General features: G+C 45.5%; 1 long non-coding RNA gene across 1 annotated transcript; it reads right to left on the reverse strand.

Moving 5' to 3' along the window:
• Nucleotides 1-1,715: 1,715 nt before the first annotated feature.
• On the reverse strand, nt 1,716-21,373 carry LOC308184409. Its single transcript, XR_013942644.1, has 2 exons — nt 20,539-21,373; nt 1,716-9,085 (listed from the first exon to the last, which is right to left on the reverse strand). It is a non-coding gene; the product is annotated as an uncharacterized lncRNA (long non-coding RNA).
• Nucleotides 21,374-22,566: the final 1,193 nt, after the last annotated feature.

Genomic DNA, 22,566 nt, shown 5'->3' on the forward strand with positions numbered 1-22,566 from the left:
AAATGAAAGAGGAAGGTGTGCATCTGTACTGGGAGGATGCCCCTCGGCCAGCAGACCCAGCAAGTTTGGCTGGGGCTCCAGATGCTGTGCGTGTCGCCCTTGGGTGCCTCTGCTGGGAGGCCTCCGAGGGACCTTGCCTGGGGGACACCACAGAATGGCTTGGGTTGGAAGGGCCCTTAAAGCCCACCCAAAGTTCCAACACCCCCACCATGGGCAGGGACACCTCCCATCAGACCAGGTTGCCCAAAGCCCCATCCAGCCTGGCCTTGAACACCTCCAGGGATGGGGCATCCACAGCTTCTCTGGGCAGCCTGTGCCAGGGCCTCACCGCCCTCTGAGTGAAGAATTTCTTCCTAACATATTATAGTTTAAAACCATTCCCCCTTATCCTACCACTATCTGCCTGTGTAAAAAGTCGCTCTCCAAGAGCCTCCCTTCACCTCAATTCACCTTTCCTTCACCATCAGGTCACTTCTTGTTCACAGTCACATTAGCTTGTGTGTTCAGACTTCATTTTGAGATCTTCCAGGGTCCAGGCAGGTTTAATCTTTCATCCTGAAGCTGACATTATTCCTTCCTCTAGCAGGCTGCATTCTGGCCACCTCATAAGTTAAATAACAGATTCTCCTGTGTTAGATATGGAAATGCCTCTCTGTTAGCTGAGAATCATCCCCTGCATTTAACTGGCTAGTGAGCAATGTTGTGTCAGCAGAGTCTCCTTCCCTGGGTGGCTGCTTGGCATTTCTCTGGCCATTATATCCTGTGGCACGCTGTTTGTGTAGCAGGAGCACACGACACAAACACCTCAACAGGATAGCTGCATACAGCAATCTGCAGGCTCTTGACTGAAACCAGACACGAACAGTAGTTCGTCTTGTTGGGATGCTGACAAATTTCTCTCTGTTAGTCTGGGATGACTTTTGAGCAATGCAGATTTTGATTTTCTCACTAGGCTCTGGCAGGGCTTGGGAAGGGTGACAAGAAAATACAAAGTCTCTCCACGCAGAAGAGAGCAGCAAAGGCTTTTCTCAAGGTGGGGTTCAGGTGGCTGTCTCGTGCTATCAAACAGCCGAGAGACAGCCAAAAACACAAAGGCTGGTAGGTGAATCCAAAGCAGAAAAAGGCAGTAGGTGTGAAAATAGAATAACTTGTTAAATAATTGAATAGTTCCATTAAATTAGGTGGAAGAAAGATGTGAACGTTTATCTTTCATGTTACCAAAGACAATAGTTCTCATTTTCTGTTGGGGCACAAGGCAAACAGCAGCAGCAGCAGAACTGTGACATACCACATACAACTTCAGCTGCAATGTGAATCCCAGCAAATTCAAAACTGTTATGTGGCTCCAGTGTGTGTGCTTGAAATGCCTGCCTACACCATGACAACTGCTTTTCAGGCTAACTCCCTGTCTCTTTTTTGTCTCAGTTTCTTGTTGGAGCTGGATTGCAAATTAAAAGGCAGGCAGGCTACCTTGCCAGATAGCCTTGACTAAGTAACACAGAGAGCAGAGCACTTTTTCCTTGCTTTCTTCTCAAAGCAAATCTGCAGCATCCCCATAAAGGCTTTGCATTGCTGAAACTAATCAGATCTCAAGAAGTTTTGCACCCATTAGTGCCTTTAAAGTCTCAGAGAGACCCAAGCAAATATCATAGAATAGAGAAATCACTCCTATATATCTCGTGCACATCACACGTCTTATCTTTTTATTATTATTATTATTTTTTTTAAATGGGAACCAGGCTGAAATCTACTCTGTAAGTGGACATGAGTATTCTGCCGCCAGCAGCGTTATGAAGATATTTCTGTTTGAGCGTGGACTAATCACACCGAACTTGGGGTGTTGGAGAGATCTAAGATGGAGCCCCTGGGGGGCTTTCTTTATAGTCAGTGGCGAGAGCTGGGCACTCCCCCAGGGCAGCAGCTCTGACCTTGCATTAAACACGGACGTGGGGATGAGCTGAACTGCCCTCTGCAGGTGTCGGCCCCTTCCTTTGACTATAAAGGGAGCCTGGGTGACTAAGTCAAACTTAGATGTTTGACATTCAGATGCCTGAGCTACAGCAGACGTATCCTGCCTAGACAGGGCACGGCTGGAGGGAACCGTATAAAATATGTTGGACGCTTAATAAGATTTAGTTCATTTCCAAATTTGGAGCTTAAAAAGCCACGGTGGTGTGTGTCTCCCTGCCCCGGTAGCAATTCATCTTGAGGTAACGCAACTCTCTCTCTTTTTCCATGTTTATGTATCTTGTCATTCTATATTCAGGGAGAAACGCCTTGGGTTTCTTCCATAGTTAGAAGAATTTATGAAAAATAAGCGTATTTTTCCTAGTAGCTGAAGTAAAACAGACTTTTTGGAAACAAAATACCTGACTGCTGGCAAATTCACCTCCTCCTCAGGAATTTCAAGGATCGTGGTCCATGTTAGATGGAGATCGCTTGCTCAATCAAGGAATAACACAGTATTTTTTTTTCTGTGCCACGGGTATAAATATTAATTGTCATAGCACACATTCTAAACACTGACTGTAATGATAAATAAATATCACCTGAGGGCCACAGGAAAGGCCTTGGGACATGACAAAATGTTCCAAGTAAAAAAATTGAGGACAAATATTAATAATCTCCAAATCACTATTATTTTTGTACCTCTGGCAATACGTTATCCAGCTGCATCCGAAGAAAACAGTCGTCTCTTTTTATTAAACTGCACGATTTTTAAACACGAGCACTGTAAATCTTATTTGAAGAGCTCTCCAGAAGGAAAATTTTGAGCTGCTCCGAGGCATTTGTAAACTATGTCGTTTTTAAGCCAGACGATAACATGGTTTTGTAACAGGTCACATGAGCCTGGTCCAGCCACGGGAGCAATGCAGGCGTGTGGTAGATGCTCGGGCACCGACCACGGGTGGCTGAAGGTGGGAGCAAAGCTCAGCGTGTGGCGATGTGGCGGAGGAAGGAGCAGCAAGGCGGCGTGGGGAGGGATGGAGAGAGGTGAAATTGCACTGCCCGCATCCCGTCACCAGCACCCTCCCTGCCATAAGATGCATCCCCCTCTGTGTCTGCCTGCACCGCCCGGTGAGCAAGGTCCTTGTTCAGGGATAACAGGCGTTCGCATCCCTTCCATGCATCCTTGGATTAGCTATGTTAATACGTGTCCCAGGAGCATTAACAAAGTATGCTTGTCGGTCCCTAGAAATAACACTGGGGCCACAGGAAGGAATTATAAGCAGTTTCAGGGCTTTAAATCCAAGCTTACAATCACAGTTTGATGGAACAGAAGTTCTGTGACTGCCAGCCAGAGAGGTAAGCATCCCTCACAACTCAAAAATCATTAATTCAACCGAGAGTAAAGATAGCACCATCTTCCTTCATTATCCCCTAATTTAATTGTCACAGATTAAAGCCCGGCATAAATCTGGGCACAGATTCCTGTTGTCAGACTTCAAAGAGAGCTCCTGAAGTCTTCTGCCAGAATCAATGATCATCGCTATATCCTTTTCTCATGCAGCATCTGTATCTTCCCTAACATTAATGAACATTATTTTTGCATGCTTCTGAGCAGACTGAAAAATACACTCTTGAATCACATTTCCCATGTGAGGGGAAAAATGAACCCTTCTACATTTGTTATTCTCCTCTAACAAGGATTAAACCACAGTGTGGATACTAATGAGTGACTTGCAGTTGCCCGCCTCTCACTTTAGTTCAGTCCTCAGGAATATTGAAGATGAAATTTCTCAGCTGAAATCATAACGTGCTCTATGGATTAAATGTTTCAAACCTGTTCTTATAACAAATAATCAAGTTTTTGAGCCTGCTTGCTATGCAGACTTGCAGGCCTCTCAGGTCACTGTTGCCAAGGAGTAATTTTCTTTAAAGTAGACTCGCTTGTCCATTTTATGAAAAAGGAAAACAGAAATAGTGGGTTTCAAGGAACTTGGTGCGAATGATACACATTAATTTCACATCAATTTGCCTCCTCTATGTGCTTTTTCAATATGCACTGTAATTGCTAATTACAAAGAGAATTAGGCTCCAGAGCTGAATTAAGGTAGAAAATACCTGGAAGAATTTCTGATGGAGCTGTAACTGATGATAACCTTGCTTCTAAAAGTATGTCTATTTCTGTTCTCATGGCTATACAACAGTGAAAAGTCAATTACTGCCATATTATCCTTGTAAAGCAGAGGTCACAGAGATGATTTTCCGGTGTGTATACGTGTATGCATATCAGTGTCAAGGAAGTACAAGGTAAATTAATATCTTGTCTTTTTACTGCCCTGTTGCTATTCCCCTCAGTACTACAGCAAAGCTCATGCATCTTTATTCCTTTTTCATCCAGTGCAGCTTTATTTATGGGGTGGTATATCTACTTCAGTGCCATACTGGTTGGCCGCAAGGCAGAGGCTATAAACTAAGAGATGTGATTCATTAGACAAGATGCTTTATGCCCCTTTCCAAAAAAAAAAAAAAAATATTTCCAAACCTGCAACTGGCTAGTTAAAGGATCTACTCATTCAGTATGAAATAGCGGAAAAGATCCATTGGATGCAGGTCACTCATTTCTCACCAGTCTGCCCACTAAATGGGAGAAGCATGGTTCCTGTGGTGCCAAGCTGTTCTCATTAGGTCACTGCCTTCTGAGGCTCCAATCGCCAAAACAACCAAACCTCGCTTCTCCAACAATTAGACAACAGGAGCTAGGAAAACTCTTCAGGAACTTTTTAAAATTTTCAGGACATCTATAGTAGCAACAGTGTAACTGGAGGAAATCAGCCACCGTGTTCCCATCAGAACAGAGATCGCTGGGCTCCTTTCAAGTCATGGTTTCTGGGAAAAGTGGCTCTTCAGGAGGATATCAGGAGATCACAAGATCAGCTGATGTGCTCTCTAGGGTGTGCCAGAATTGTTTTCCCTTCAAGGCACGGTCAAAGGACAGCTGAGTTCAGATATGGAGGGGCAGGCATCCCTGGCAACTATCTGTGAGGGACAGCTCTGGTATAAGGGCACGCCATTTCCCCTCAGAGCTTGCCAAAAGCTAGAAACACCTCTGGAATAAGACAGCTTCTTCCTGCTTCAAAACCTGTGGTTCACTTCTGGAAAAAGGACTTTGGATCAAATTATAATTCAGGTTTCATTTAATCTCCCTACCGGGGTTATCTGCATGTTGGTTTATGACTACCTAAGAACTTGTTTGCAAGCCACAGGACACTGTTAGCATTCAGCCAACCCGTGACTTTGTCATAAACTTGCAGAGGTGCTGCCATGGAGATGCACTTGCAGAGGTGCTGCTGTTGGAGCAGAGGTGTTTGGGCAAATAGGCAAAAGGGGCAGGCTCCTGGTCGCACAATTCATAATGAACTCGAGGAGCCCTTTACCAGGGACTGCCGCAGGTACTGGGAACCTAGCACAGTGTAAAAAAAGCAGAAAATACAAACACACATGTCTCAAAGGGGATTTAAAGCACATAGAGACAATGAAAATGTCAGCAATGGAAAGAGATAAACTATAGGAGGAACAGACACCCTCAAAGTTTAGCACATAAGATAAACACCCAGGCCCTGGAAGAGAGAGTTTCCCTATGGTAGGTCTTTCCATAGTGATCTATTATGTGGTTGCTTATCCTTTCTTGTGAGGTTCATGTTACCATCAGCATGATCCTCGGTCTTTTTTACATATGAACAAGCAATTATGTGCAGATTTCAAATGTTCCCTATGGGAGGATTCATTAAGCTCAGGATCCATCTTTAGTTTTCATTCTTCCTAAGGTGTTGCACGAAATAGATGAAAATAAATGACAATCCCATAATGATACTGAAAAAGTGAACTAAAAATGCTCACAGCTGGACAGGGTATTTGGAGCTGTTTAAAAAGCTGGATAATAATAAAAGAAACCAACAGGTCTTCCCTGTGTCTTAGCTTCTAATGTCCACATAACAGTATTCATGTCCAACAATTTCTACAAGTAAATATAGTCACTTGCATTTTAGCACCAAAATAGACATATCCAGAGACTACAGGAAGTCTGGGCATGATTCAGTTAGATAAGGCAGTCGGTCAAGGTCACAGGAAGCCAAACATTCAATAGAATTACTCATAAAAGTGCTCGATAAGGTGGAATGCACAAATAAACTGCCCCTGATAACCCATAGCAGCTGAAAAGGATCTTTGCCCTTACCTCAAAATTATCACAATTAAAACACCAGTTCATAAGAAAAAAAGACCATATTTTTTAAGTGAGAAGACCCCAGAGAGAGGATTCTTTCAGCAAAATTTAAAGGAAATATTGAAGAAAAATTATAGTTGTTTCTTCGTGTGTTTTGTTTCTTCCCCCAAAGCTTTCACACTTTCCCACTGCAACCTGCTGAGATGATGTGAGACAGGGCTGGTTACCTCAAATTCGGTATTCGGCCCCATAGAAGAGTGCATTGTAGGAGCTGCCTACAATGCTCAATTGACTTGAGCACAATTTATTAATGTTGTCCTTAGGGTTAAGTTGTGTTACATGGTTCGTGCCAAAAGAGAAGGACTGAGCCATTGCACATTGGGGCGATTTGGGAAAGGGACCCTGCGAGCTCCAAGAGCAGGTTTCTGTCTGTGGCTCCCTGGCTTTCCTCCCCAGCAGTCTACTTCATAGTTTTCTGTCTCCTTTACAACTCAGACTGGTGGATGCCTTTGTGGGGGTCATTCCCCACCCACTGATACGGGGATGAGCCTAATGACACTCGGTATCTGTTACTTTATGCAAGAATAATAGGGAGGAAATGACCAAACCTCCTGTAATACAGAGAACAATTAAACCTTAAATACCAGCGGAAACACTCAGAAAATCATAGTGCTCCAGTGCTGCTTAGTTGTGGGCTCATTGGGAAGAGCAGAAGGCTCAGACCTTCCCACTGCTGAGGGTCTCCTCTGGGAAGCCCAAGGCCTTGACTTCCCTTGCTTGACTGCTCCCATCCCAACAGCCCAGCGGTGAGCACGGTGCTCGGCTGAGCTCTGAGCCACGTTATGGGAACAATCACCAGGAAACGTTTTCTGCTCCCGTGGCCGTCATGAGGCTGAGCCTTATTTTGCCATGGGAGATGGAAGATTTATCTCTGGGCAATCAGAAATACTCATGCTGAGCTACACACATCACCCACCGGGATTTAGAGATGCAGCGAGCGCTACTCAGGGACCGGAGGGTGTGCCAGCACACACGGCACAGGCTCCACCGCGCTGGCCTGGGGCTGCCACATCTGCTCCTGCAAAAACTCGGGAGGAAGAGGATGGCGCTGAGCGAAGGACAACTTCGGCAGAGACTCAGGGAGGAAGGGGTGGAGGAGAAGAGGTGCGTTTCTATTGCTGTGCTGCACGTTGATGTGACCTGATGGCAGGCACCATTCCTGCTAATTCTGCGGCAGTGGGCAGGGGCAAGTAGGTTGTGCAGCACTTCACCAAAATGCTTGATCGCTGCTGCCCTCCTGCACATCAGCCAGGGTGGTAGGATTCCAGTGGCATGATTTCAGGTCCAGGATCTGGCCCAGCTACTCCTTCAGTTACTAATACAGCGTCCACTGGCTTCAGTGGCTGCAATGTCGTGCTCCAGATAACGCAGTGATTAAGTAAAACTCTGCCACCCAAAAGTAGGCAGTCAAACAACTGTGTGACAACTTTCCTTTCTGGATGATCACTGGAGTTAGTAAGGAGACGAAAACCATTTTAGTAAACCTTTCTGCCTGTATTTATTTTGTTTTTTTCTTCTTCCTTTTCTTTGCAAGCAGAGATGGACTCTGCAGGTCCTGGTGATCACGGAGGAAACAAACAACCTCCTTGAGAAGAGAAGGGGCAGGTTTGCATAACAAGCGTGGTTTGGCTTGTGGCGTAGCATGGTGCCTGCCAGACCTACATCGGATGAGGTTGCAAACCTGCCTTCAATGTGTTTTCCAGAGTCCTTTAGGTAATCTTTGTAAACAGATGTAGCTGCTATCTAGATCCGAGGCTGCAGGCACCTGATGTGGATGATTCCTGCCTCCTTAGGACCTGTTATCTCTTCTCTCCTATCCAGCACCATTTATAGATTTGGGGGCTGCTGGAAGGCTGGGAGCCAAAGGTTGCATCCAATGTTGGCTGCTAAAAGGAGGTGGAGAGGGAGGGAATGCAAGTCACTGAGCACTCCTGCTCTCTTTTCCCATGGCAGCTCCTTGGAGAGGTTTCTCTGACTCTGGGCAGCCCGTTGTGCAGAGAGAGAGCAGCCACAAGCACCGGGCTTTCCTTATGGAAAGAGTTATTTCCGACCCAGAAAGAGGAGCATTTTCTGCTGTAGCATATCTCAATGAGTTCACAGTGCTTCCTGAAATCTTTTTTTCTGGGTAGAGTCCTGTGGGAAGAATATGCAAGTTCCTCCGCCTCAGCTCTGCAGTTTTATTACAGCTCAGTCAAAACACTGCAGTGCCAATTCTCTTCCATTTTTTTGCTAATTGTTAAAGGAAATATCTTAATTGTGCAGAAGAACGTGCAAGTGTAACATATGACTTATTATCGAGAACCCATTTTTTTATGCACCGTAAAACTCCATCTGTCCTGTCATCTGGAGTTGGCTACTTCTCCTGTAGCACACAAATGCAGATCAAGAATAATAAGTTTTAAATATCCAGTGCATTAAGCAAAGCAGGCTCTGATTTTATTTAACAGAAAGTGTTGGAATAGCAGTTTTATTGCTGTGCTGTGAGGGTAGCGCGTAGGAGTTTCTGTTCCTGATGTCAAGTAACTTAACCCCCAAATCTGTGAAACTGTGGACAGTTCTTGTGGGATACACGAGATCCTTTGATCACTGGCCGGGCACTTCAGGTCCTCATGGTCCGACGTCTGCGCTGCTTGCTGTCCTGGCCCATATTCTGCCATGGGAAGGACCCCGTTGACTCTGTTATTCTTAGTGTCTTCTCAGGTTGTGTTTTTAGCAATGCAAGCTCTCTTGTTGCACGCAGGTTTTGATCAGCTGTTAAGGGTTAGAGTGACTTAGATGTATGCGAAGGAGCCAAAATAGTGCCCTTCCAGGAAGATCTGTTTAGTCTTGTTACACCATATATTCTGTGGTAGGAATCTGAGAGGGAAACAATGGGAAATATTTAAGAATAAAAACAAACAAACCAACATATTTTATTTATTTATTCTTCCTGAGGCTGCACACGTAACACACCTGAAAGACAGGTAATTCTAGTATAAGAAAAAATAGAAAATGAAACAAGAACACAAAACCCAACAACAGCAACAACAAAACCATAAATAGATTTGAACAGTAGAGTACATCGAAGGAAATGTTCTCTCTCTTCAAAGCCGATGTGAGTTTTGCCACTGCTTTTTACCCTTCTGCTGCTACCCCCCATGCATGGTTGACTTGACCAAGGCTTCTTGGGGACAGGCCCAGGTGAGGGGCCTCCTCCCGGTGCCACCTTGCTCTCACGGGACAGCTCTGGGCATGCACGGCAGCAGTGCTGGGGGGCTCCCAGCGGGAGAAGTGACAGTGGTGGGAGATGTAGGAGACCCAGCCAGCCAGGTGTGTTTGTACATATAATAACTATGAGCAGAAAAACAAGCTATCGGGAGAGAAGTGATGTAGATGGTATAAATACTTTTTTCCTAGAAGGCTAAATATAGAAGACAAAGATACCGGGGCTAGCAAGGAGAAATGCACCCTCTTTCTCCAAAACGAAGCAAGGATGCATTCTGCACAAGGGGTGTGAATTCTCAGACAGACTCAAAAAGGAAAAGTGATGAGGTCCCAGCCACCACCAGGCAATTCATGCCAGCACAGCACGCTTGTGCTGCTGCTGACAGTCGCTCCACCACCGGACACCAGCCTGGTGTCTGGGCAGGCTGGCTGGGCGAGGGCTTTTTGCCATGTCCCAGTTTGTACCAAAGGATGGAGGAAGGACTCTCTAAGGAAGGAGAGGATTTTCAGGGATAAAGGAAAGACAAACAGAACTGGAGAGGAGTGTATAAACAAGCACCCGGCGCAATGAAACCATGAATGCAGGCAGTCCCTGGTGTGGAGGTTGCGGAGGGGGCCGGTGAACGCCGGCTGCCCCCGGATTAAGAGCAGCGGGGATCCGTAATCCCACGCAACTCCCGCAGTCCCTGCCTGCCGGGGTCAGCTGAGGACTGCAGCGGCTGGGAAGCACGGCCGGCATCGCCAGGGTAATTCCGCCTTCCTCCTCCCTGCCGTCACTCCGGAGGCCAGGCGGGTCTGCGTGCCTCCAGCCGTGCACATTTCGGGAGGTTCGCCCAGGAACAGGGGAATTCGGAGGGAACGCATCGGGATTCGAGCTGCATGAGAGCGGTGACCTGCCACGACCCCTTCCTTTTGCTGCTGTCAGCTCACCGAGCGCGGCTGTCCCCTCGGCTGAACTGACACCGTTCTGTCAGATTTGGGGCTGTTTGATCACGCAGATGTGTGTCCTCGGGATGCGCCCAAAGATCACTCTTCGCTTGCGACTCAAAGGCTTTCAGGAGGAAAAAGAGTGCATTTGAGGCACTGCGGTGCCTAGCTCTTGCTCTTAAATCTGGGTTATTTGTGCTGGAGTGAAACGCTTGCTATAAACTCGAGCAGAAGCTGGATTTGGTCAGCTGGCCTGCACCACACATGCACACGTGTATGTGGAGGTTCCCAAATGCCACAGGATCGCTACACAGGGAAATACAAGCAGCAGAGAAACATTCATGGGGGGAAGCAGCAATCACGGAAAACAAACAAAATGCAGGTTCCTAATTCATAAGCTCAGTGCTAGCACTAATATATAAATTGGCCACAGCAGGGATTTTTTCTTCTAATTGAGAATAAATGGAGCACAGTGGTGCCAAATCCCATCATTCCCCCTAGGGGTAGCACCCAGCTCTTATAGGACTGCCACAATGCAGAGGGTAAGTTTGCAGCTCAAAACCTGCCTCCGCTCATTTGATTTGCTTTTGCGTTTCCTCCTTTCTGCCAATACCGCCGTGCTGCGTGGAAAGAAAGAGCTAATTTAACATGGCGCTCAGCCGCACGCTGCCTGCGGAGCCTGGGGGAACGCTTTCCTGGGGGGGGTTCTGGGGAGGTGAGCCAAAATTAAGGCGAAATGGTGTATGCTGCAGCACAGATTCAGCACGGTTTTCTGCCTCCTAGCAGCCACTCGCAGGGTTCAGCTGCCAGAATTGCACAGGTGAGGGGGATGGAGCTGCCTCTGATATTCTGGAATAAATTCTCTGGTGTTATTTTCCCAGCCTGCCCTTTCTCCCCTCCGAAAGGAATCAGCAAACACCGCGCTCACGGTGCTCAGCTGTCAGGAGTGGTTTTCCTGCGGGCGCAGGGATGCAGGCAGCGCTTGCATTTGGAGAAAAAGAGAGGTGTTTAGATGGTAGAGAGACCTTGGCACTGGCTGCCCAGCTCGCCCCTTTGCAGGGAGATGATCCTGCGCTGCTCGGAAGGAAGAAAAGCATAAATTCGCATCATGTTGGGGCCTGCTACGTGCATTCTAGTTTTTAGTCCCCCACGGCTGTCCCAGCTCTTATCTTGGGTATGTCTCCTTCGCAAAAGGAAAAAGCATCAGGAACAACTGTCAAAACAAGGCAGAGTTTTGCCTGCAGGAAGATGAGTGATGTTGCTGCAACCCACGGTCTGAATGCCATGTGAAATACCAGTTAAAATAGAATTGTTTGCATAAAATAAAGCACAAAGTTTTCCTAAAGCCTGATGTTATTTACAAATAAACATTCCCTGAATGAAAAACCCTGGGCACATATGATTTGTAAAATGACAAAAAAGTCAAACGATCACACAAGCTTATTTTTCACAGAGGATTTTTGGCTTGCTCACTGTCCCGAGTATTAAATAGCACCTCTGTGCTTCTGAATGTTATCAACAGCTACTGTTTCCTTGACAAAACCATAAGAGAGAAATAAATCTCATAAAGAGATTGCTAGGCAGCTGTTCGCCAATGGCTAAATGCTTGCAAGAGTTACACAGCATTATCTCTATGTTCGTGCAGCTCAGCACTTGACTAGGAATCGGGGGATCTGAGCTCAGCTTCTGCAGACCACCTGGCTGCCTAGCACATTTTGGTGCATTTACCAGCATTAGATCCCATTTTGAATGATTTACATCACCTGCACCAGCATACAAAACCCCAATCCTTCTGTATCAGGGCAGGAAAGAAAAAAAAGAAAAAAAAAAAAAAAAGGACAGCTAGTAATATGCGAGTGCCTTTCAGTGCAATAAATGAATAAATTTTATTTGGCATAAAACTCTCTATGCCTACCATGGAAGGATGCTACACACTTTCTGCTGTCATGAAGCTGATCTTCCCTCCTACTACCCAGAAAATACATAGAAACGAGTATAATAGGGCATCTTTTGGTGTGGTGTTTTTTTTTGGTAGCACTCACGAATAATGCCCGCAGAGCTTTGACAATGCTGGCAGTGAGGTGGGACTGGAGAGCAGTGCAGATGTAGACGCACCAGTGCTGATGGGCTGCAGTGCCCTGCAAATGGATGGGGACAGCAGGGCACTCAGCCCACCTCCGATGGGGAAGGTATCCCCGCTAGCACCAGTGCTGCTGGCAGCAGATCAGCCTCACCACGCACCATGGAGCAGACCCATACCTGAAGGGGACATCTCACCTCCAGGCAGAGCAGGCAGCCTGGCTGCAGTCCCACCACCACCTCGATCTGCATCACTGCTGCCTCGTGTGAGCTGAAAGTGCTTGTCAGGAGATGCTGGATGAGAGGTCACCACCTGGGGCTCAGCCTCTCCATCGCTCCATGCTGACCCAAGCTGGAGATGCTGCCCGTGGGGCCGTACATCCCTGCCCCATCCCTGGCAGCAGCACCAGCGTGTAGGTGGCCAGCAGGGACCCCCGTGCAAAAGCAAACCCCACTCACTGTGCAGCCCCCTGGAGCTGGTCAGGGGACCCGGGGAGAGCACATGGCCAGTGAAACAACACATTCATTCATGGTCGTGAAATTGCCCCTGATAAATGAGGGTGCCAGCTCTCATTGTTAATCCAGTGATGGTTGTGAGAGGCCTGGATCTACAGTGTCAGATTGGTGTGCTCTGCATGGGGATGCTGTGAATCCCCCTCTCCAGAAAATATTAAGAGCAGACTATACAAACCTCTGTTAAGGTTTGTTAAATGGTTAAAACACTGAGCTGCAGGGTCTACCTAAGGTGGAGCTAACCCCATCCCGGGACTAGAGGCAAGACTGGATGTCTCTTACAGCCATTCCCTCTATGCTGGAGCCCAACAAAATGTTCATAGAAACAGGCAGGGAAGGAAATCACTGTACAAATAATTGTGGTGTGTTACTGTTCCCTTAAAAGCATAGCTGCAAGAGGAGACTTCAAGCAGATTTGGGTTAATCAAGTGAAGCTATGCCAGTCTCATGCTTGACATATGCATGCACTCAGGCATGACTCACCTTTCAAACAATGATTCATCATTAGTTTTTCCTGTGGGTTTGTATGTCTTTTGTCCATCCTCGTTACAGTCTCTTGCCATCATCTCACAAATGCAGTGATGGTTAAAACAACATTAAAATTAGACTTCTAATTGGGGCCGTCTCTGCAGCACACGCAGTGAGGGCAGAGAGGTCGCATGCCTGTTGTTCTGATGAGAAAGGGGGAAGCGGGCTGCAAGTGATTGTTAAAAATGGGGAAAAGGGAGAAGGAAAGGGGCTGGGGTGGCTGTAAAAGTGTTGATTCTGGAAGGACAATGTTGCCAAGCAATGTGATCGTACATTCAGTTACTGCATAAGGAGCTGTAGCAGTTGGGTGAGCCTGTGAGGAGTAATACTGGTTAAAAGCCTCAGAGTTTTGCATGAGCATGAGTTTGAAGAGCTGAGGGTCACACCCTCTGCCCCTGCAGTGCTCAAGTGCCTGCCTGGTAAGACAGCATTAGATATGTTGAAGCGTTTGGCTTATTCCTTCCTCGGCACAACACACTGTACAGCCTCCTGTGCTGTGCATGGCAGGAAGGAGCAAGGAGCCTTCCAGGGAGCTTGCAAGAGGCTGTGCTGCCAGCAAGCAGATCTTTTGGGCCACCTTACCACTTGAAAAAGAACTTACCCTCTGCCAAATTGTTCAGTAATCTTCCACATGCCACTCTGAGGTAGTAAACAGAATACAATTCTGCATCACAAATAGTGAAGATCAAGGAAAACTATTTTCTTTTTAGGTAGACTTTGCAGCTCAGTGTTTTAGCCATTTGTACTTTGGCAATTGAAATTTGGCCAGAAGATTGAGGATCTCTGCATGGAAAGAAAGAAAATACAAGTCTCTTTTCATTTCAAGCACCCAGGTCTGTTTGTGTAAGCAGAGGATAAGAGCTTATAGTGGATTACAGGTCATCATTTGTAATGGCATTTGCTCTTAAATGGTTACCAGCTTTATTATCTGTACCCATTAAAAGCGGATTTGAAGGAAGGGATATTAACAGTAATGCCAGACTATACATATGTTTTGTTTCATACCGTAGAGTTCTAAAGGGAGAAATGAGCTTGGCAATAAGAATTTTTTTAATCCAACTTTTACTTTTAATAATATTTTAAAACTACATTACTTGCCCTGTTTCCCTTTGTTCCACCTGCTTCCTTTTTCTACTTCATTTTCTTTCTCTCTATATAGTTTATGCCTCTTCTTTTGTATGTCAAGCTTGTAATGTATTTAACGTATTTCTTCAGAATCCAGGACTTTTCTCCCTTTTGAGTCAGTCTGCTCTCATCTCTCTTTCTCTGCAAGGAAGTCTCCTCTTTCTGATTATGTCTTTCTTTAGCTGCTTGTTCCCCATTTCTTCCCTATTTAAAACATTGCTAAGACTTCCCTTTTCTTCCCTTTGTTAAATGTATCTCTTAAGGCACTGCTCCTCTTCCCGTGCCTATCTGCGCTCGTTCCCTCATTTACCTGCTCTTTCAAATGCTCAGAGCTTCTCCCCTTTGTTCTCGGCTTTCCATCCCTTCCACTCCTCACCTCTCCTTGTTCTCTCCTCACCCGAGCCTCTCCTACCCCTCTTTTCACCCTTCTTTTGTCTCTTCAGCATTGCATACACTCTTCTGCCCATTTCTCTACTTTTTTTTTTTTCTTCTTTCACTCAAGGGGATGATCAAAGCCTGAAGACTCTATTTCTGACTCCCTGGGGACTGTTGGGGAATAAATCTCTCTTTCCAGGAGACCCCAAAGAAAGAAAAACTGGGAGAGATGGTGGGATCTTCACTGTATTGCCTGAGACCCCAGGGGAGGATAAAAACTTTCATGGCTTGCAGGGAAATTTTCTTCTCTAGATCTGTGGTCTGCCAGTGCGAACAAAGTCATGGGCTTCACTGGGCTGGCCTCCTACCCTGTGAGAGCACCCCTCTCCACCAGCCTTGGCCATCCCCTCCATGCTTCCCAGCCAGTGAGGCCAGATCCTGATACCTCCCCTCCCGTGGTGTTGGCACCCCACAGACATCCTTTGGCTCTATTGCTCTTTGAATACTATGGTGTGTGTACACCAGCACCTGTCATGCCCTGTGCCCTCCTGTGGGGACCAAGCCACTTCAGGCCCATCAGCTTGCTCATTCCCAATGTCTCTTCCAGACTCTGGTCTATGTCTGTAGGCTGCTGGGAGGAAATCTGATCCCCACAGGCCTAGGTCCTTTCTTCAGGGCAGAGATAAGGAGAGGGAGACCTCAGGTTGTCTTGTGTTTCTGTAGAATCACAGAATGGTTTTGGTTGAAAGGGACCTTAAAGACCGGCTGGTTCCAACCCCCTGCCATGGGCAGGGACACCTCCCACCAGACCAGGTTGCCCAAAACCCCATCCAACCCGGCCTTGAACACTTCCAGGGATGGGGCATCCACAGCTTCTCTGGGCAACCTGTTCCAGGGCCTCACCACCCTCTGAGAGAAGTATTTCTTCCTGATACCTAACCTAATTCTACCCTCTTTATTTTGTAGCCATCATTCCCTGTCCTGTCACTGCCCTCCCTGATAAAGAGTCTCTTCCCAGAGAGCTGAGGTCTGAAAACAAAGCTGGCAGACCTCTGGGTGGTAAGGCCTTGGAAAGTGGACACTGGCTCCCGCTCTGTGCTCTGTGCACATGGGGTGTAAACAAGTCTTGGAAGTGTTTCTGTAGTGGTAGTAATCAGTAATAATTGGGAAAGCGATTATTTATCACTGCCACGCTACTAAAGAAATTCACCACACTGAAAGCTCCAGAAGGGACCGAAGAGCAGGAAGGGAGGAGGACCAAAGGAGGACATGGAGAAGGGAGGCACGTGAGGACGAGATGCACAGGGCACCACTGGCAGAAGGGCACCAGGCCCTGTGCTGCCCGGCCTAGGAGAGAGAACACGTGTTAAGACCAAGCAATTACTGTGGGGCTGAGCCAAGCATGACATGGCGTTTAGTTAAGGCCAGCAGTCTCTGGTGCCTGGTGGGGCCTGGAGAGAGCCCTGTCACCATCTGTGCAAACTGGCCCTTCATCACTGGTGTCCTGGTGCATTCAGCCCTTCGGGAGTGGCTGAGAACGGTCCCGTCCCCTCAGCAGTTTTCTGTCAGGCCTGGTGTGAATATTACGAATTACACAGAAACACGCAATGAGGTTCCCTGCAGACTCCTAATTAGCCATTGTGTGGTGGCATTTCTCATCTGACTGCTCGATGCAATGAACGTGCCGTAACAGGGCTTGCCCTTGACAGGCTGTTTGTGGGGTACTGCCCGTGCCATCGTGGCTGCCCTTGCCCGTGGTCCCCTTCCTGTGCCACCACCTGCTCCCAGGACAGGCTGAAGGGCAGCGGGTGGCCCACAGGTGGCTGAAGGAGAAAAGCCAGGTTCTTCAGAGTCTTTTTGACTTACGGGATCAATATTTGTATAATATTCCTGTCAAAGGACTGAATGTTTGTTATGGGATTAAATATTTCGGCGCTGCTGTAGTGACTTCGCTAGTCTTCAGTGCCCGGGGCTGCTGGTAATGAGCCGGAGTTGCACACCATGCTGAATTATTATTGCTAACACGTTTAGATGCAGCCTCGTACCTGATGAATGACACCTGCTGTGAAAACTGAGTGATGCTATTTTGGGAAGGTATTTATCTGGTATTTGGAGGGTAGCACTAGACGTATGCAATTCAAACACGTTTCTTTAGGTAGGGTAGTGATTCTTACATTATCATATTCGATGAAAGTGTGTCTGCAAGTATGTCTTCTGTATGTGCCGTATGTGTGCAAAATATGTATCCTAGATACCTAATGGCAATGGCAGATCTAAGCTGTAAATAAACAGATAAGTCAAATGTGTATTATTGGGCCCAGATCACTAAAATCGGTAGGAGCTGAGCCTGGAAAGGAGCACAAGATTGGATCACCCATAATAAAGAAAAACATTATTATTTCCTTTTTGGAGATTAAAGCAATATTACAGATTTAAAATTGGATGACATTTTGAGCACCATTTGGAAAATCATGTTACAGATTTGCCAAGGCACTTTCAGCTTAAAAATGCCTTCTGGAAAAGTTCTTGGTATTTCTTTTGAAATCTGCAGGTACTTTCTGCCTCTCCATTCTCCCTTCTTCTATTGCCCTTTCTCTTTCTAATTGTACTCCACAAGAAAAACAAAATAAACTGATAAAATATTTATGGACAGTATTTACTCCAGCAGGTTTTTTATTGTTTTTGTTAGTCTGCTTGTTTGTTTGTTTTTACTTTTCCTGACTTGCAGATGAAAGTAGGAATTTATAGAGGGTGTAAGTGTATTTGCACATCTGTCTTGCTTGATCCTTATTGATGTAAATGTTACCTGGACAATATTTAGAGAAGGCTTGAAGTTAGATGATGCACATGGCTTTTGGGATTTCTTTTGTCATGAGACACCACCTTTTTTCCCAGTAGTGTCACTTACACATTCAAAACAAACCAATGAAAAAAAAACAAAAACACCTTTCTCTCTTCCATGAAAAACAACTGAAGTTTCCAAACAGCGAGGTTTGGCATGTCCCAGGGCTTTGTGGCAGGCACATGCATCGCTGTCACTGAAAACACGACTGGCACTGCAGTCAGCAGTGTCCTGCTCCAGGATGAGTCAAGGAAGCACCTCGGACCTGCAGCATGCAAGGGATGCTACCAGGACTGCATGCTGGCAGGACTATGAACTAAAGCCAAAACAAAGCCAAAGACTAGCCTGGTTCTGAAACTTCCACTCCTTGTGGTTGCATTCATGATTCTTCTGCCGATGTCCTGCAGCACATTTCCCAGGCAGGTGCCCAGCTCCTAGGCTGGCTCCCGGGAGCAGTGGAGCTGAGACAGCCGGGTCTGGGTAAAGCTCTTGGGCTCCTCTGTCCCTCTGTCACCAGACACACCAGAGCCACCCAGACTGTGCACGATGAGAGTGCTGGGGGTGGGAGGGATGTACCTTTGCTGTGCGAGAGCATCTCCCTGGCTTTTGACTGGGGCTGCCTCTCTGCTGCACTCCCAAGAGCAGGCAGAGCCCCTTTACCTGCAGTGTGATGTATAGGTGCATGTTTAAACCAGCTGCCCAAGGCCATAGTGCTGGCATCCCAATCAGAGCCCATAGTTCTATGCCTAGCAGACCACAGGTTTGTTCTCAGTATTTTACTTGATAGCACACTTCCACATGAGTTAGAGTTGCTCACGGACTAAGATTCATCAGCATGCTTTTGAGATGCACATGGTGCTCTTGCAAATCTCATTTCCCTTTTTCCCTCCAAAAGGCAGCTAGACTTTTAGTTCCTTTTAATAAAAAAAAAAGAATCCCATCAGCATAGCTCAAGATAATCACTTTCCTCTTCTTAATTAGTAAATTACTTACCAGTGAAGTAAAAATGATTTTACCCAATTTTGTTGCACAATTTCTTCTTCTTAACTTCCAAACTAAATACCTTGCTTCACAAAACTCTTTTTTACAATACCATAATGGTGTATTATGGGATCTCAGATTTCTCTAAACAGCCTTAGGTGCTTAACACATATATTCTTTAAACTGTGTAATTTTGCTCCTCACAGTGGGAAGCAGGCATCATTCATAAAGTTCCTATTTCCTCAGGAGATCAGCACTGACTAATGCTCTGCACAATTAAGCATTTTAATTGTATATATGAAATGTTGAACCTGGAGCTTTTTCCAGACCAGGTCTTGATTTGAAAAACTATAAGGAAGGCAGGTGCTTCAGGAAGCTAATTTGTTTAAAATGGTTCATTTCCCCATCCCACTTAAAATGTATTGGATAATATAGCATGTCCCAAAAGAAAGGGTTCAGCGAAAAGCTGTGATTCACTGATAGACTGAACATATGCACCGCACTAGGAGTCATGTGGGAAAAGCAGGGCTTTCACATTAGCACCCAGAGTTTGAGATCCCAAGTTTTTCTTCAGACATAATAAGGAATCTGTTCTAAAGCAAACTGAGTTCTCTGTAATTTATGTTACATTTATTGGTACTAATTTCTCATGCTCATCTATCAGTTTCCAATCTTCCTCTCAGTAATCTGCACTCAATTTTTCAGTGCATATTCCTGTTGATGGATGAAATTATCTCTCATAAGTACTATTCAGCAGATCTATTAAATACATAAAGAGTATTTACTGTGAAATTCATCTGAAATTCTTCTAGTTAATTTCCCCAGGTTGCGTTAAGCAATGTGTGAGTAATACAACAATAGAAGCGGAGTATCGTCTCCTTATTTTATCACTGAATAACAAAATTACCTACTAAAATGACCTAAAATAAGTATACTTCCATCAACATATTAAAAAAGGCATGTATACCCTCTATCTAGAACTGCAAGGTAATGACCATTAGGGTTGTGCATTTTATTATGGCCGTATTAAAAACTGCTGTTAAACATGATATTCTGTGATGACTGAAATACTTGTTGAGGCTTTAAGGTGATATGAAATATATAGACAAGCTTTATCTAAACTAGGGGTTCACAATATACATTTACAAATATTTATATTTTAAGATGTACAGATTTCATTCCTAAGTAATGAAAACTGAAGATGCCCCTAATAATGCATTTGACTTGACTTTGTGAATGGTAAGGATTTCAAACTTTGGATCTCTTGTGAGAATTCAAACAAATGGAGAAAGATTCTGATCATCCTACATCTTATTGTTTTACAGGAACTGACAAACTCATGTACTAAGAATGTCTGGCCAAATCAAAGGACTCCGTTGGGCGAATAGCCAGTATTAGATCTCTAAAGATTATTTTTTTTTTCTTCCCAGATATTTCATATTCTTTAGGGACATCTTCCCACACTGAGCTCTCACTCAGGTTCCTGCAGCTGATTCTCATATACACTAATGTCTCCTCAAACATTTGCAACTCATTATAAATAACATTTGTTCTGGCAGAAATAGAATACAATATAAAGCTATAAAATCAGAAAAGTGGTGGAGAAATGAGTCCAGAATGACACTTTACTATTTCTCATGATGCTAGAACAAGGAGATACCTCTGAGAAACACATTTGAAGCAAACCAAAGGAATATCTATTTTTCACAGATTAAATTGAAATTGTGGAGCTTACTGTCACAGCAGGAGGTCCTGAATTTCACATCTTGAAGAAACACATGTTGAGACCATCCACGGGATGGACAGATTCCAAAAGGGTTTGAATGGCTTCATCAAGGAGGGAGCCCATAGGGACACTACAAAGAGTTGCCGGGATGTGCCCAGACTTTTGATTGCTGGAAGTTGCAAAGGGCACAGAAAGGGAAGGGTCACTTCCTCTTGAACTATTTCCTAATCGTCTGTGTTGAAAACTGGGTGTGAGGTTAGATGGACCTCGACCCTGGCCTAATTCAGGCTTCTTAAGCCACTGTGATACATGATGGTGCCAATCAGCCCCACTATTTAAGGCAGGCTATTTCAGGATCATTTTCTTTGGATGGTGCATTCGGGTATTCTGCAGCACATTTAATTTTAGTTCTCAGGAGTCTGAAAGATCAAATACATTTCATCTATATGAAGCATATTCTGAAGCAATTTATTCTGTTTTGAGACCTGTCACTTCAATGTTCAATCCTGACGGAATGAGAAGTTCTGCACTGAAGTAATGCACGCAGAACAGAAGGCCAGACACCTGCCCAGATGAGTTTGACCTAATAAGCCTGATAGAGAGGGATTTAATTACTGATACAGACACCTAAATTTAGGGGACTGGAGTAAAGATATCTGTCCATAATCTAGGTTTCTCGGCTCCCATTGTAGTCAAGGGAAATTCATCAATAGGTAATGGGGTTTAGAGAGACAATTCTTTATAGGGTCATATAAGACATTATAAGATAAACTCCCACATTTTCCTAGCTGGGTTACCTCAGGCTCAACTGACCTTATCCATTAGATGTCCAGTGACTATAACAGAAGCTCAGACACCCAGCTGACGTGTAGACACTGAAATTTGGAGCTGTTACTGGGAAGACGGACTCATTCATAATTTCAGTTAAACCCTGTGGAGTTATAAATAATTAATCTGTGCTGAATGGATTTGGTATTTTCAGGAGCCCCAGATCTCCCTCATACCAATCAATGGCTCTTTTTTCCATGGAAAGGAATGGTTATTTCAGGAGAACATGGTGCTTTAAGATGCATATCGTTCATTGGATTTCTTCTGTAACAGCAGCTAGGAGCCTGGGTTAAACTCCCCCTTCTTGGTAGACAGAGGGGCTGTACCTTGCCAGCTGGAAGCACCAAATGAGTTCTTGAGATTTGCAGGTAAGTCTCTTTTTCTGACTTTTTAGAAGATTTTCAAAGCAATGCATACTTTCGGAAAGGTGATACATTATGACTGTGTCTACATAGACAGCTTGCAATTTCCAAAAGGCTTGGAGTCATCATCTCAATGTCTCCAAAACTACTTAAAACTTGACTTGCAGCCTTGATATCCACCTCTGAGGGGATGTGGGTGAAGCAAGCAGGACAGGAGTGCCTCTTTGTGGGGCCATTTGAGTTGAGACGGTGGTCACGACTCGAGGCTGGGGCTGCAGCACTTCCCGCTGGGCTGTGCTTATTCCACACTCAGCCTCTGCAGCCACACTTGTGCAAGCAAACTAACACCCTGGTGCATGATAAACTGCATCGTCACAGGCGTGAGATGTGAAAACAAACATGAGTATATCCGTGAGGACACAGCCTCTCTGATTTTAATTATTATAACAAAAAATCCTCACAGAGCAGCTCTGGCATGTGTTACTCCTAGAGCACTCTTACAGAGGCCGCTTGGCTCCCTGTGCTCTGCCCTATCACATGGGAGGGGTTGCTGAACGCCCTGCCTTTCTTCAGCAGCCAAAGACCAAGAGAGCTGAGCTTTATGTAATTCAGCTGTCCTACATTTATCTCTACCTGGCAACGACTTTGCCGTGCTGGCTGCGTGCTGCACGTTCTGTACCTCATCCGTAGCAGCTTTCTCTTTGCATTTAGAGCTGAGAACATAACGATGTCAGATCTTCTGCTTAAGATCTAGCTGAAGGGAGCTGACGTCATCTCTTCTCTTTCCCCTAAACAGCACAGACTCATCTCGCCTTTGTCTCAGACTCGGGCTCTCTGTCCTCATCTT

Source organism: Anser brachyrhynchus (assembly GCF_964034855.1).
Source record: "Anser brachyrhynchus genome assembly, chromosome: 1".
Taxonomy (NCBI): Eukaryota; Metazoa; Chordata; class Aves; order Anseriformes; family Anatidae; genus Anser; species Anser brachyrhynchus.